This window comes from Hypanus sabinus, chromosome 3, assembly GCF_030144855.1.
Source record: "Hypanus sabinus isolate sHypSab1 chromosome 3, sHypSab1.hap1, whole genome shotgun sequence".
Lineage (NCBI taxonomy): Eukaryota > Metazoa > Chordata > Chondrichthyes > Myliobatiformes > Dasyatidae > Hypanus > Hypanus sabinus.
In genome coordinates, this window is record NC_082708.1 from 133,651,089 (window position 1) to 133,666,366 (window position 15,278).

Sequence of the window (15,278 nt, forward strand, 5' to 3'; positions counted from 1 at the left end):
GGCCAGAGAAAATAAATTATTCTCTTCTTCTTTATGTCTAAACATTGTCATCTTTTAAACCACTTAACTAGTTAAAACATCCCGTTGCATTTTTTTTCTCATCGTTTTTTAAAGGAGTGGGGAGAAAGATTGTAAACAAACTTGTTCTGAGGAGGCATACCTTCTGTTTTACTTTCAACTGATTAATAGCATACCATTTCAAGGGAAATCGGTAATATTTAATTTAAAATATCGATCGGATTGATTATCTTTTCTTTATAACATTTCCGCGCCTTTTTATAATAACATTGGAAAGCGACCCGCGAGGAAAATCAGATGACGTTGAGTAGAATTTCGAAATATGGTTGGTGGGTGATGCAAATCAGCTGATTGTTTTTCCCATCCTCGCCTCTCGGCCAGTGGAATAATTTCTGGGAAAGGGGATTTTTTTTTCTCTCTGGTCGGTTTGACGTTGTGTTGCTGTGTGAGAATCTGGAAGCTGTGACCTGGATTTAGCCTATCGAGCCCATGAGAGAGAGAGAGAGGGTGGGAGGACAGGCAGCATTAAGTGTGCTTCATTCTCTCTGTGTAAACCGAAACCATCAGGCTTGTCTGGAGAACTAGGGGATCGGCAACAACCCAGACCGTGCACAGTTGAACCTTCACACGGCAGATATACAGACCCATAACCTGGTGACACAGCAAAAGAACACAACACAGCCTTTTCCCACTTGGATTTGGATCTGTTTGGAAAGCCTTCTGAGAGGTAAGAAAGCGGTTTCAATTCGTTTCACTTACACACTCCGCACAGCTTGGGGGAATTGCCGAATGTGATCAGTTTATCTATAACTTGTTTCTACTCTAAAGTTAATAGAACATTTCTAGACGTTTTTAGGTTTGAAACATCATACAGTTTCGTATTCGGAAGTTGCCCCGGCTTTGGTTTCGATTCAGTTGAATTCTGCTGTCTACTGAGTTTTGATTGCAATGAGCTGTTGAAATTCGGTTTTATTTATGACCAAGGCCTAGGGAGAAAGATGATCTTCCCCACCCCTTCGGCTCCTCAACTGCAGACAACGTGGTGAAAATGAAATTCAGTCCTCACCCCCCTCCCACCTTTGAGCATTTTAAACATGCATTTCTGTGGGTGTATATAATGTGTTTCGATTCCTGTTTGTCAGTACAACATGACTTTTAAAGTTGTTGCCGTGCAGTTAATATTTCAAAAGGGGAAAATGACAGCCCCTCCGATGTTTGAAGAGGTTGTTATAGTAGTAGAGATTTGGCTTTCAGATCTGGCCTCTAATTTGGAAATAGCCCTAATAGTACATTCGTAACTCTTGCCTTTTTGCCTAGCTTTTGTTTTTGCAGAGTAATTCACTTTTAATTTGAGTTTGTCGGTTTCCATTTGGGCGCATTGTAAATAATGCACAATTGCATACTAGAATGGAGCAACTGATTATTTAACATGCTTTCTATGGTAAATGATGGAACAGATCTAAAAGGAATGCTGTTAACTAGACCACTCCTACAACGCAGTAAATATAGTGTGTTCCTGATTTTATTTAAAGGGGAAAAATGAGGTCATTTTTGGAATGGCATTCAATATATTGATTTTTTAAAATGTAATTGTTGGAATTTGTGACCTTGGCTCTGCAGTTCTAATCCAACGTTAGGGATATACTTCAGTTATTGAATGCTAATATTGTTTATAAGTGAGCTAATCATTTTGGTGTATTGAGAGTATTTTACTGGAAACCAATGTTGAAGTGTGATTGGCTCAGTGATGTGCTACAGTGAGGCTATGGAAAATAATGCATGTGTGTGCTACGTTTTTAAACATCCAGGCCATTGCAATGTAGTCATTAGATATATTCCAAAAGGGTCTTCAATTAATTATTTAGTGCCAGAAGCTTTTATAAGCTCAAGATGATATGTAAGCTTTTAAAAACAGAAATGAAACCAATTAAGTTATTCCATTGAGCAACAGCATTTAATTCCTGACTAGATAAAGCCAGTTGCAGATAAACTGAAAAAGTTCAAGGCAGAGAAAGTGTATTGTTCTGTTAGATGTGTTGTGCAATTTATTTATTAATTTTTATTACTTATTGAGATAGAGCACAGAATAGGCCCTTCTATCCCCTCAAGCCATGCCTCCCAGCAACACTGATTTAACCCTAGCTAATGGTGGGAGGAAACCACATGGTCATGGGAAGAACGTACAAACTCCTACAGGCAGTGGCGGGAATTGAACCTGGGTCACCAGTACTGTAAAGCATTGCACTAACCACTACGCTACTGTGCCGCCCCATCTTGTACACTGATGGCAGTATTCACATTTACACCCAGAGCTGACTTTAAATGCTTTTGTTATTTTCATAACATTGTATTCATTGCATCCAAAGGTAAAATGGGGATTGTGCTTATGTAGTTATTAAAAAAATCAAATAGCTCTAGGATTTTGAAATGTATCAAATGCAATTAATTTTGGAGTGTGGTGCATTGTGTGAAGGCTAATTTCAAAACTGAGACTGATTTTCAAAGATATTAAAGGGATAGTTATATTTTGTTAAAATGGGACACAGTATGATCCCACAAATGGCTGTAAAACCATTTAATCTGCTATTATTAGTTTTCAGGTTGGTGTATTGGGAGAGTTGCTTGCTCTTTGAGAGTATTAGACATGACATTTTGAATGTTTACTTGAGTTTCCAAAATAGACTGTATTGAATGCATAGATTCTGAAGCTCCTTTCAGTACCAAATTGTTGGAGTAGGTGCGGTAGTAAAGTGCAGATGAAAGAGATTTGCAGATGCTGAAATCTGGATTTTGTTGATTGGTAAGTGGTTGTTTGGCTCTGAAGATAAATAATTTTAATCAATGTTTCAGTTTCATTTTGTATTTTTGAGGTCTGAAAAGACTTGCAGGGTGTGGATTATTTTTGGGCTGGGTATATGAAGTCATTAGAGTGTACAGTGAAAAAAACATTTGAACACTATGCTTGATATCTGGAGGATTGATAGGCAAGGCTTTAATTATAAGGTGCTGATGAAGGGTTTTGGCCCGAAAAGTTGACTGTTTATTCATTTCCATTGATGCTGCCCAGTCTGCTGAGTTCCTCCAGCATTTTGTGTGTTTTGCTTTGGATTTCCAGCGTCTGCAGATTTTCTCATCTTATATAAAGCTGTGTGTGATCTCAGAGCTGTGTGTGTGTGAAATCGTGAGCAGATTTCTGCTTCACTCCTTAGGTGAGGTGCAGAAGCCAAATCTTGTTGAGACTGTAAATCTGAGATTAAAAACCACAATGTCAGAAATACTTGAATCTGGAGAGGGAGAAGCAAAGCAAATATTTTGGTTCAGAAACCTTTTTACCTGGAAGAGTGTATGTCCTGTGAGGAAATGATGTGCTGATTAATAAACATGATGCCTTTGAGGGGTTAAATTATGAAGAGAGAATAGAAGCAAGCAGTCTATTTTGTGTGGGACTGAGGAATACTTTACAAATTAGAGCAGTCTTTTCAGGACAGAAGTGAAGTGAAATTGATAAGAGAATTTGTAACTCTTAAATGTCAATTGATAGTAGGGCAGTTGTTTATTTTAGACCGCAAGACATAGCGAAATTAGGCCATTCAGCCCATTGAATCTGCTCTGCCATTCCATCATGGCTGATCCTGGATCACACTCAACCCCATAATCTGCCTTCTTGCTCTATCTTTTGATGCCCTGAGTGGTGTAGTCCCATTCTCATGTTTTTGTCAACTAATTACTAATTTGTGTTGTTTAAAAGCAAAATTTTCATTGGACTTTGTAAAAGCTATTATTGGTTTCAAAGTAGGGTTCCTTGTTGTGGTTGTACTTTGTTTAGAGAAGTACATTCACACTGGAGAATTTGTATGCAGTTGGTAAAGGCAGATTTGTTCCCAATGAAATGGTATCAATAATTGTGGTATTGAAATTGCTTTGGCATTCATTATAGATTAAAATGTTAATGTTATGAAGGTTTGAACTACGTTAGAGATGTTTCTTAGTGGTTTGCTTCCTTCAGTCGGTGCAGGGTGCACAAGAATATGAGAAAGTAGGGAAGTAGGTGGGCCATCTGGCTGATCAAGCCTGCTGCACCATTCTCCGTGATCGTGGCTCATCTCCCCCGGGCTTCAAACTCCTCTTCTTTGCCAGGTCTCTGTAGCCCTTAGTTGCCTGTTTGTACTTGGGTTTCTGAGTGTGACTTAACAAATATTGGCAAAATTGCACAGGCGTAGACTTGCTATATGTAATCCCTTTCACTGGCTCCAGAAGCTTGAATTGGACTTGACAGGCCAGTGCAGAAGTAGTCTGCAGAACAATGGAACACGTACAAAGTGCTCAGCTGGCCAAGCAGCATCTATGGAAAAGAATTAACAGTTGATGTTTCAGGCTGACGTTCTTCACCAGGACCTGTGAGAGAGAGAGAGAGTCCGTTGCTTTGGATTTCTAGCATCTGCAGATTTTCTTGTGTTTGCATAAGAATGGAGGTTGTTGACCCTTGTGCAATTTAGCCCATTGTAAAATCCTGTGAGGTCCTTTATGACAATAAGATCTGTTGTCAGTATATTTTGGTGTAGGGGTGAGGGGAGCCTTGAAAATTCCAGGTATTTAGCCAATAATTAATAATCAGCCAGCAGGTAAAAAGTTACAGCTTTGCGATTTATTGCAGCTGGTGTCAGCAGGCCCCTTCCTCGTACTTCATAGTTTGGGGACTATATTCAGTTGCTGATGTGCCTGATGGCGATGGGAGACTGTAATTATGGATTGGGATGCAGAGATGTGGTGAAGATTCAGCTGCCAATCCTGTAAGAGAAAACCTTTCTGCTCCAGATAGACTGTCCAGATCAAGCTGTGAGATTTTAAAATTCCACATTCTTTGTAAATTGTATTTGGATATTTGGGTTAAAAAATTTGATTGGAAGCATTGTGATCAAGTCATCAGAAGGAAGAAATGCAACCACTTTTTAAATGTTGTTTATTTGTGTGGATTTTGTGGCTTGGCATATTTCCCCCCCCAAAAGAAAATGCACTTCTAGTTGGTAAAAAAAAATACTGACTTTTCATTTCTAGCATCTGGTTCCAGCATCTATGTGATAATAACGTAGTCAGTCTTCAAGTCTTCTCTCTGTGTTTGTATAATTTCTGCCTATTGGAGAATTGACCTTTTTCTTCCTTGAAAAGCCCTCGAAAGGTTGCTGATTTATTGGTGGGGGTGGGGGCAGCCCACTCGCCCAAGCTTGGATTCACGACCCAGATCAGTCTATGACTGGTGGAGAGGAAAAAAAAACTGTTGGCATGTTTCTCCTTGCCCACCCATTGCCTCCCTCTGGTGCTCCTCTCCCCCCTCTTTTTTCTTCCATAGCTTTCTGTCTCTTTTACCAATCAACATCCTAGCTCATCCCTCCCCCTCCATGTTTCACCTATCACCTGGTGTTTCTCCTCCTCTCCCGCCTCCTTTCAAATCTACTCCTCAGCTTTTCTTCAGTCCTGCCAAAGGGTTTTGGCCTGAAACGTCGACCGTACTCTTTTCCATAGATGATGCCTGGCCTGCTGAGTTCCTCCAGCATTTTGTGTGTGTTGCTTGGCATGTCATTCCGACTGGATTTGAAGCTAAGTTTTCAGAGGACACTACAACTATAATTTCTAATTACTTTTAAGATTTGAATACATATGATGGGCCTTGTAGATGAAAGCATGAGGCTTGATGCATATAGAGTATACTTTGGATGGGGTAAATTTTGGTGATGACATCAGCACTAAGAAGTGGGCACACAGTAAACAACATCTGTTATATATTTGAAGAAAATCATGTCACGCGACTTCCCCATGTTTTTGGAGCTAATCATAGCAGTGCATTATGAGATGATTTTATTTGCAGCATTGTTCTCTAATACAACTTGAATTCATTGCATGCAGAATAATTATAACACTGTTATCATGCAATATTTTGTTCCTGACTATTCAGTAGGCTGGACTAAGGCAATCCACATTATTGTATGTTCCATTGGGAATTAAATTTAATTGCAAATGGTGAATTGTATCAGGGAGTGGTTGACATTCTATTTGCCGCTGTTTGTCTCGAGCTAGTTTTGTTTGTCAGCTAAAGTTATGTAAAGGCTGTGAGGTTTTTCAGGTGTTGAGTTTTTAAATTCCAGTTTAATGCCATTTTTGTTTATTTTTCCATGGGATTTGAATGTTGCAGGCTAAACTAGCATTTATTGATCATCTTTAAATGTTCTTACAAAAGCAATCTACCACCTTGGATAGTTGTAGTCCGTCTGGTGAAGATACGCCCATGGTGAGTTTGGATTTGCAGTTCCAGTATTTGGATCTAAAAGCATTTGGCAATTATCTTTCCAAGACAGAATGGTGAGCAACTGGGGACATGAGTCTGTGCTTGCCCCTCTGGAAAGTAGAAGGGTTAAATTTTAAATGTGCTTTTGAAAAAACTTGGATGAGTTGCTGAAGAGCCCTTTCTGGAGCTCACCTTTGGTGGAAGAGTGAGGTAGAATGGATTGCCAATCATGCAGGCTTCTTTGTTTTGGATCCTGTTAACTACTTGAGAGTTAATGGAGCTTCACTCAATTCGAGCCACTGGCGAGCTATTCCTCGATTTCTACTGCCATCAGTTTTAATAGGGCTTCTGTATGCCATTCAGATGTTGTCTTGATCTATAGGGCAGTCACTTTCAATCTTTTTCATAGGGGGAGAAAGGCAGAATCCCAGCAGTCATGTGAAAGGTGATGAAGTCTGAAGCTGAATGATCTGGAAAAACCCAAGCCGATCTTTAATGAGCAGGTGATGTGTTAGTAATGGCTGCCTGATCGCATTGTCAACAACACTTCCATCACTGAAGGACTGAAAGCAGACTGACATCATAATAACTGCCAGATGCATTTTGTTCCATTTCTGTAAGTCGGCTATGGCTTACAATTTTTTCCATAAATACAGTGCCTTCAAAAGTATTTAGCCCCCAATTCTTTGTTCATGTAAATAAGTATTATAACTTAAAAGTTTGATCAAATTAACTGGGAATTTTTACTTGTGAATCATGTTTTCCTTTTTTCACAGTAGAGCCCAAAAAACAGGGACAATTGTAAAGCACAAAAAACTTAAACTCAAAAACTGTAATGTCAGTAGTTCAAAAGTATTCATCCTCCTTTGCTCAGTAATTAATTGAGCCACTTCTCACACTATTACAGTCAGTCGTCTTTTTGCATAAGTCTCTATTTGCATTGCACAGCGTGATGGAGCAACATTTGCTTATTCCTCATTGCAAAATAGCTCAAGCTCTGCCAGGTTAGTTGGGGAGCAACGGTGGACAGCAAGCTTGGGGTCTTGCCAGAGACTGGCCATTCAAGGACATCAATTTTCTTCATTTGAAGCCACTCCTTAGTTGTTCTTGTGTACTTTGTCCTAATGAAAGATTAACTTCCTCCCCAGTTTAAACTTTCTGACAGAGGCAAGCATGTTTTTACCCAGGATCTCAGTATTTAGCTGTATTCGCCTTCCATTGATCCTGACCAGATTTCCAGTGCCTGCTGCTAAAAAGCATCCTCCTGGGAGCATGATGCTACCTCCACCATGCATTACAACAGAGGTGGTGTTACTTGGCTGATATGCAGTGTTTTACATCACACGTACCGTTTAGCGTTGATGCCAAGAAGTTCCACTTCAATTTCACCTGAGGGCAAGATCGTCTTCCACCTCTTTACAGTATCTTCTAAGTGACACTTTGGAAAGTCTTTACTAGCAATGATATGCTTTTCTCCCCCAGGGCATTTTCCTTGCCAATCTTTCATAAATACTCTTTTTGTACAAGGCCTTAGAGATGGTGGAGGAATGAACTTCATCTCCAGTTGTAGCTGCTGACTTCTGCAGCTCACCCAGAGAGCCCGTTGATGTCACAGTCGCCTCTCTTACAAGTGCCATTCTTCACTGGCGTCGAAGAGTGGCTTGACCTAGGTCAAGGGTCGGCAACCCGCGGCTCCGGAGCCGCATGCAGCTCTTTGATCTCTGTGCTGCGGCTCCCCGTAGTTTGTTAGTTTTTGAAATGTAATTTGAAATTTGAAGATTATGGTGATCCTGTACAATCTAAAAACGTCGTGTGAGACCCCATTTCCTGGCACATCCGAACCGGCTCACAATTAGCCACTGTTCCGGCTAAGGGAGATAGCCTACGGGGGTTTGTGAGTACGTGTCTTTTGGAGCATCCGCGCCCACGGGGACGGGTTGAGGGAGGCTTTAAATCAAGGCTGTTTAGTTCGAATAAAGCTACCTTTGACTGCAGTGTCTTTATTTTAGCGCTGCGTGTAGCGCTACACCGCTACAACATGTTTTTTATCGCTATTAATATATATCACCACTGCCAATGCCTGACACCCGCCAGTGCGCGCTTTCTTTTAATTCTTCGATCCAAGGTAGGCTACCTATGGAGTAACCTTCAACCCAACGTCTTTTTTTCGGAGTTCAAAATGTTTTTGTTGCATGCAGAAATGTAATTTTGTTTTCTCTGCAGGAGTTAATCAATTTCATAAATGCAACACATTATAGTTTGTTTATACATAGCAAAAAGGCAAAAAAAACCATTGTATGCAGTGTTATTTCATTTTAAATGTCAAACGGGTTTTGTGGCTCCCAGTGTTTTCTTTTCTGTGGGAAATGGGTCCATATTGGCTCTTTCAGTGGTAAACGTTGCCGACCCCTGACCTAGGTGGTGTGGTTTGTGATTTCCTAATTTTTCCACGTTTTCATGATGGACTGCACTGAGCTCCGAGGTAGGTTCAGTGCATTTGAGATGGTCTTGTACTCTTCCCCAGCTTTGTGCTTCTCTAGTAGCATTTCTCTGACTTGCCTTGAATGCTGTTTTGTCTTCATTTTGGTTTAGTCTGTTGAAAATCTATTGCACTGTAGGACCTTATAGGGAGAGGGGATATTTATTCTTATGAATTCATTGGAACAGGTGATCCTCCAATTTTCTACATCAACAAATTGGGTGAGTTGGTAAGGAAATTGCACAGGAAAGTTAACATAATAATGACAAAGGGGATGAATACTCTTTCAGCCTCTCAATTTTGGTTTTTAATTTTTAGTAAATTATTGACAAGTTTTGGAATTTTTCTTTTGATTTAACATGCAAAATATTCTGTAGATTAGCTCAATGATCCTACAATATATTTTAAATTTAGAAAATGAGACATTAAAATGTGAAAATACTTGTGGCGACTGAATTCTTTCTCAAGGCACTGCATAACCTTATGCAATATTGATAAGCCAATTGCTTTAACTTCAGTAAGGCAATGCAACGTAAGCATAACATTGTCCAACTGGGCCTGAACCTGGATGTTTTATCAAGATGTACATTAGATGTTTTGTCCTCGTGAAGTTAATTCTTTAAGTACATTCTGAAGGGCTCACTGAGTTTGTCAGCAAGTAGGAATGGGTATTAAATGTTTAAGATGCCACCGATAAGGGACAACTCATTACGTTGCAGCTCCAATGCAGTTTCCCCTCAGGATTCCAGCTGAAATCCACTGGCACAGCCATGCTACTTCAGTAAGTCACATTGCTTTAATATGTTTAGAACATGTATTGCTATGCAAATCGACAGATCCTGGATTGCAGACTCAGGTTACGAGTGCAGTTTTCCTTTAGGAAACGGGAAGTGAGGAAAATGTACTGGGCTGCAACTAAGATTGAAATGCAGAGGCTTTACACCCTGACTTCTAACTACTCTTCTGGTGAACGGACAGTCTTAGGAAAATAAAATTGAAGACCTCAGCAAGATTGCTTTACCTGAGAGACATCAGCACTGCTGCGAACTTGGCTTTGTGGAAACATGGCTATTCCCTGCAAGTTTGGATGCAGCACTGCAGCCTGATGGCTTCACTATTCACTGTAAAGACAGGACAGCTCAGTCTTTTAAAGGCAGGGGAGATGGAGTATGCTTTATAATTAATTACAATACACAGACGTAGTGGTTCTTTGACAGTCCTTCAACCCCAATCTGGAACATCTCGTGGTCAAGTGTTGTCTTTTTTTATCTGCTTAGGGAGATTTCTGCCATTATCCTGGTAGAACATTCTCATGTCCATTCCATCTCAGACCAATGTCAGACAGGCACTGGAGGAGCAAAGTTCTATAATCAGCTGGCACAGGACAGCAGACCCTGATGCCTTCCCTATTATTGTGGGGGATTTCAACCAGACCAGCTTGAAGAAATCTCTGAACAACTATCACCAATGTATCGGCTGTGGAATCAGAGGAGCCAATGCTCCTGACCACTGTTAACAGACCAAGAACGCTTACCGTGCCCACTTGGTAAGTCCGATCACCTGGCTGTCCTTGTACTTCCAGTGTATATGCAAAGACTAAAGATTGCAGCACCGGGGTGAGGACCAAGAAGGTATGATCGGTGGAAGTGGAGGAGCGCTTACAGGACTGTTTGAGTTGGTGGAATGAACAATACTTTGGGATTCATCTTCGAGTCTGAATACCACAGCTGTCACTGACTTCATCAAAACCTGTGTGGATGAGTATGTGCCTTCATGAACATACCGGATATATCCAAACCAAAATCTGTAGATGAATCAGGAAATTCAGTCAACTGAGGGCTAGATCTGTGGCATTTAAGATTGGTGACCCTAAGCTAGGTATGACCTGTGGAAGGCTATCTTGAGAGCGGGAAAAGAATTCTGATTGAGGCTGAAGATGGAATCATATGCACTTCAACTTTGGCAGGATTTGCAGGCCATTACTTCCTATTAAGTGATACATAACATTATGAATGGCTCATAATGTTCATAACATTATGAATGGCATAACATTCACTCCCAGATGAGCTCAATACTTTTTATTCACGCTTTGAAGGGGAGAGTGAAACTACATCTGTGTGAATCCCTGCAGCATCTGGTGATCCTGTGATCTCTGTCCTGGAGGCCAACATTAGAACATCTTTCACAAGGGTGAACCCTTACAAGGCGTCAGGCCCTGATGGTGTACCTGGTAGGGTTCTGAAAACCTTTGCCAACCTATGAGAGAGAGTGTTCAAGGACATTTTCAGTCTCTCATTGCTGCAGTTGGCGGTTCCCATCTACTTCAAAAAAGGACAACAGTCATACCGGTGCCTAAGAAGAGCAGGATGAACTGCCTCAATGACTAATGCCTAGTGGCACTCCCATCTACTATGATGAAATGCTTTGAGAGGTTGATCTTTTAGTACATCAGGCTGCTGCTCATTGTAGAATCATACCTTCAGTTCTCATCAAAAAGCTCAAAAAACCTGGGCCCTCTACAATTCCCTCTGCAATTGGATCCTTGACTTCCTCACCGGGAGACTACAGTCAGTGCAGATCGGAAGTGACATCGCTTCTTTGCTGATAATCAACACTAGCGCACCTCAGGAATGCATGCTTAGCCCACTGCTTTACTCTCTCTCTACACCCATGACTGTGTGGCCAGGCACAGCTCCAACACCATCTATAATTTTTTTTGCTAATGACGCAACTGTTGGCAAAATTTCAGATGGTGACAAGGTGTAGAGTAGTGAGGTAGATCAGCTGGTTGAGTGGTGTCACAACAAAAACTTTGCACTCACGTCAATAAGACCAAACAATTGTGGACTTCAGGTAAGAGGAAGTTGAGGGAGCACACACCAGTCCTCACGAGGGAACAGAAATGGAAAGGGTGAGCAGTTTCAAATTCCTAGGTCTCAACATCAGTGAGGATCTATCCTGGGCCAAAAATAATTGATGCAATCAGAAAGAAGAGGCATTATTTCTTTAGGAGTTTGAGGAGACTTGGTATGTCACTAAAGACACTCTCAAATTCTCTAGATGTACCATGGAGAGCATTCTGACTGGCTCCATCGGTATGGAGGAGCCACTGCACAGGATTGGAAAAAGCTGCAGAAAGTTGTAAACTCAGCCAGCTCCATAATGGGCACTACCCTCCCCAGCATCCAGGACACCTTCAAAAGGCAATACCTCAACAAGGCGGCATCCTACATTAAAGACCTCTGTCATCACTCTTCTTGTGCTACTTATTTAATTTAAATTTTTAATATGTGCTTTTTGGAATTTATAGTTTTATTACTATGCATTACAATAACTTGCTGCCGCAAAACAATAAGTTTCATGACATACGCTGATGATATTAAACTTGATTTTGATTCTGAAAAGTAAGAGAATGTACGGAAAAAATCAGTTCAGATTATGCTCCTGACAGGTTAATTATCAAGGTGATGCTGGTTGTGGGTAATGAGGTTTTGCTATCATGGTGTTCATTTTGAGAATGATTTTCAAAGGAGTAAGTTTTATTGCTGAACTGTTGGGTTCACCCACTGATTTATTGTTCTCTTGTATGTTTCCCAGAACAAAATTTGTGGAATGTGTAAAAGGAGTTAAGAATTCAGAGTTGTGGGGGAGAAATTCTGGTACTTTAAACAAATTGCAACAAGCTCAAAGCGTCAGGAATACACTTTGTGTACGTACCGAGTAAATGGCAGTACAGAATAGGCCCAAAGAAATGTTCAGTAGCAGCAATCTTAGGAGCTAGCTTTAAAGCTTCAGCTGTGTTCTAATGTTAATGTTAGAATTGTGCTTTAACAGAATGAGCAATTGTTTTATACCTTAACAAAAAGCATTTATATTTCATTAGATAGTGACTGCCCCTCTGCCCCAAAGTGAAGAATGTAAGTATAATTTGTAATTCATTCCTGTTCATATTGAATAACACTTAAGAAGTTGATGTGTTGCAAAGCCATTCTTTTGAGTGAGAGCGGTGTCAGTGCACTCTGGAATTTGGATTTGGCCTGCCCATTCACTTTATTTTAGCCAGGAGGCTCAGAGAGTTTCCTCATTAAGCTCCTCAAGTTCAGAATTCACTGGTTTCTGACTGCAGCCTAATCCCACAGTGCACACCATTCTTAATTGCCATAGGCAGATTGTAAATATTTGATTATAGGCATAAACAGTCTTAACAGTTAAGTCCACTGTTGCACCCGCAGTGTTCGGTGTGATTCAGTTTCAGTCACTGGGAATTGTATGGGTAATTGTGTTTGTTAATGTTACAAATTCCTGAAGTTTTAAAAAACTAGTTATTAATACACATTTTAATCTTTAATGTGCATGTGATATGAATGCTCATATTTGCTTGGCAAACATTTTCCATATGTTTGTTAAAATATAACAATGCACAGATTGAGCTTTTGTTTATTGTTCCTCATTTTCTTATTGAAAGTGCTATTGGAATTTTTAAGTAACTAAACACATTTTCATTTGTGCCCATATGCAGTGTGTGTCAGTGAATTTCTGATAAGCCTTAGCCATGTCTTTGGCTTGTTAGAAATTCTGTTACTTTGTCTTGTACCTCCTGTAAGAATGAGATGACGGTAGGAAAATTTAGAGAATGTATGAATGTGCAGCTGATCAGGCAACCCACACCCATGTGTGGGTTATCCAGAACAGAAAAGTTCAGTGTTCATATTATTGGGCTGAAGGTAGTCCACACATAGAACATACAACAGTACAGCACAAGAATAGGTCCTTCAGCCCATGATGTTATGCCCAACTAAACGAGTAATCAAATGTACAACTAAACTAGCTTCTCTGCCTGCACAATGTCCTTGACCTTCCATTCCCTGTGCACTCATGTGCCTGATGAAAAGCCTCTAGAACACCTCTTAGATTTGCATCCATCACCACATCAGGCAGTGCATTCTAGGCACATTACACTCTCTGTGCTGAAAAATAAAAAGGGCCTTGTACACCTTTTAAGAGCTTGCCCCATCTCTCTTTAAATTCATGCCCTCTGGTGTTAGTGGTTTTCTCTGTGGGGTAAAGGATGCTGGCCCTCTACTCTATCACTGCCTCTTGTAATCTGATAAGCTTTTATCAGATCTCCCCTCAGCCCCTGCTGCTCCAGACTAAGCAAGCCTATTGTGTGACCTCTCCTTTCCTCACATCTACAATACTAGAGTTTGTATCATCTGTGAATTTACTAACCCACACATTTATGTTTTCACCCCAGCAATTTATATTTATCACAAACAGCAGAGGATTCAGTGCAGATCCCTGTGAAGCACCACTAGTCACAGACTTCTAACCAGAATAAATCCTGTTGACCACTACCCTCATCTTCAAGACAGTTTTGAATTCAAACATCCAATTCACAGTGGATTCCAAGCATCTTAATCTTCTGTGTGAGCATCCCATGAGGGACCTTGTCAAATGCCTTTCTAAAATCCATGTAGACAATATCCACCGCTCTAACTTCATCAATCACTGTCATCATCTCCTTGAAAAACTCGATCAGTTTGTAAGACACGACTTGCCCTGCACAAAGCCATGCTGGCTGACCCTAATTAGGCTATGGTTTTCCAAATGCTCATAAATACTATCCTTAAAATTCTGCTCTGGTAACTTATCGACCACTATGTCTCACAACATAAGGGTGTCCATAGATTACATCTTTGGACCGTGGGAGGAAACCGGGACTCACATTCCATGGGGAAGACATACAGACTCCTTACTACTTGAACAAAGGAATAAAATTTGCCACTCTGTAATCTTCTGGTACTATTCCTCTGGTTGTTGAGGATGCAAAGATTATCGCCAATGTTAGAGCAATCCCTTGCTTCCTGTAGTAAACTGGGGTGTACCCCATGCGGCCCCAGAGATTTATCTGGCCTAATGTATTTCAAGCGTCAGCATATCCTCTTTTTTTATCCTGTTAATCCAAGCCTGAGGACCTCAGAACAAGATTCCTTTATCAGAGGGACACGAGGGGCTGCTGTGTATTCTATTTCACAGAATTATTTCTTGGTCAACTCTCCTAACACATTGCCCAAGCCTGGGGTTTTACGGTCCACTATAGCATTGGGCAAAGGATTCTACTTTATAATGAACCTGTTCATGGTGCACAGATGTGGTGGTCTTATCTCATTCCTACCCCACTATCTGGAACATCTGGTAGTAAAGTGCCAAATACCCTTTCTTCAATGGGAGTTCTCACCAGCAGTCTGCATTTCACCTCAGGCAGGTATCAAGCTAACACTTGGGAATCTAAGTACTGTGATTACTAAGGATGAAGTAGTGTCCCAATGCCTGTAGCAGGGCACTTTAATCAGGCTAGCTTGAATAAGAGTCTGCCTAACTGCAGGTACTTGGTGGTGTGGAGGAGCAGAGGGATCTGGGGGTACATGTCCACAGATCCCTGAAAGTTGCCTCACAGGTAGATAGGGTAGTTAAGAAAGCTTATGGGGTGTTAGCTTTCAT

The 15,278-nt window shown here is 40.7% G+C and overlaps 1 protein-coding gene across 4 annotated transcripts in view; it reads left to right on the forward strand.

The window, feature by feature from the left end:
* The first annotated feature begins 378 nt into the window (after positions 1-378).
* Positions 379-15,278, forward strand: part of LOC132391688 (ETS-related transcription factor Elf-2-like) — a 159,212-nt gene continuing 144,312 nt past the window's right edge. The window contains exon 1 of one of the 4 annotated variants that reach the window (XM_059965194.1): positions 379-745. The gene's annotated coding sequence lies outside the window, so the exon portion shown is untranslated. The remainder of the gene's footprint in view (positions 746-15,278) is intronic. The other 3 variants (XM_059965193.1, XM_059965200.1, XM_059965202.1) reach the window with 3 other exon arrangements.